Source organism: Morus notabilis, unplaced genomic scaffold (genome assembly GCF_000414095.1).
Source record: "Morus notabilis unplaced genomic scaffold, ASM41409v2 Scaffold1169, whole genome shotgun sequence".
NCBI classification, from domain to species: Eukaryota; Viridiplantae; Streptophyta; class Magnoliopsida; order Rosales; family Moraceae; genus Morus; species Morus notabilis.
The window spans coordinates 47,945-49,584 of NW_010357151.1; positions in this window are offsets into that span (position 1 = coordinate 47,945).

The following is a 1,640-nucleotide window of genomic DNA, read 5'->3' on the forward strand; positions in this document are numbered from 1 at the left end:
GTAATTTTATGTAAGAGCTTTTTATTATAACAAAAAAATTAGATGTAACTGTTTATAATAAATTTTTACAGTAGGCAAACTCAAATTTTAAACTCGAATCAGTAAAATAAACGAATTCTAATACTTTATTGAACTAACTTAAAGATGGTGAAGAAGTTGATGAGTCCTAATATGCTAGATGATTACCAGAGTCAGAGCCTCACCATTAAACTAATTAACGAGTCTCTCTTACGTATATATTTGTAGGGGAAAAAAAAAAGAAAATTGTTACTGATAAATCATTCCTTTTTTTCATGTATTATTCAATAATTTGTGATATTTGTAACTGATTACCAACCCAATTATGGTTCAACTATCAAACAAAACAATTGAAACATCTCAACAAACTGAAACAGAAATAGTGGACATCTTGACTATTGAAATTGGCACCACGAGGCACATAATAACAATCGCATTTTACTTCAAAAAAAATTATGTTTATACCCCCACTTAATACTAAGAAATTCTAAATACAACAAATTTATTTAGTTTTATTTAATATTTATATGCCTACAATGGAAAAATTCCCAAGTTAGGCCACTACTCACGCCTAACCCCACGATCAAAAAGGCAACACAAAATTTAGATCTCATTTATTTTATTAATTTAAGTTTTTAATTTTAATTTTATTACAGTTAAAAATTCTTATAAAAAATTACATTTAATTTTTATCTATTACAATAAAAAATTTTCACATAAAATTATATTTTAACTCAAATTAAAAATTTAAATCCACGATCTGAACATACTTTAACTTAATGATGAGTTTGGTAATTATTAGGGCGGTAAATTTTTCAGCAAGCTTCTAGTGCTGGCGACGTTAACGCCGTTAACGGATCATCATTACCCTCTGTTCTCTCTCCGTCACGTGACTTCTAGACGTTAAGATTATAGATTTACTGATTTACCCCTGCATTTAACCGAGTACTCCTCTCAACATCACATCATTCCTCACGGGCACTCGGACTCAATTGTCTTTTCAGGACCGTCGTAAAGCTACGGTGGTCCTTCTCACGCTTGATCCTTCCCTACAGCCACTGAAAAATAATGAATACATAAATACATATATACATGCATACGTACGTATATACGTATATACGTACATTTAGTCGTTTTTTAATACGATAGTCCGTTGAAGCGAACATTCTGTGAAAACAGAGTAGCTCATGACGTGGCAGGTATTCATTGGACTCTGCTGGTGTGACCTTAAAATATATTTTTTGGAAAAGAAAAAAAGAAAAAGTGTAAAACGTGGCAGGTACTCGGAAAAGTGGGTTCGTGAAAAAAATAACAAGCAAAGGAGGAAGGATCCAGTACATCCTAACAAATAAATAAGACAACATTAGACAAAGTAGATCTCATATCAACCAATTATGATCCAAAAAATATCAGGACCATATAAGCTCGTCCGCATCTGATCACCGACTCGCAATCATTAGCTTTTGTCCGTAAAATTAAATTGTATTTAAGCTACTTTCAGGTATAATTACTTCATTAACTGACACAAACCAACTTTGAGTGAAAGTTAATGAAACGGGAAAACCCACGCTTTAAAAGCGTTGAAACGACAGCGTTAGACAAATCTTAAACGACGTCGTGTA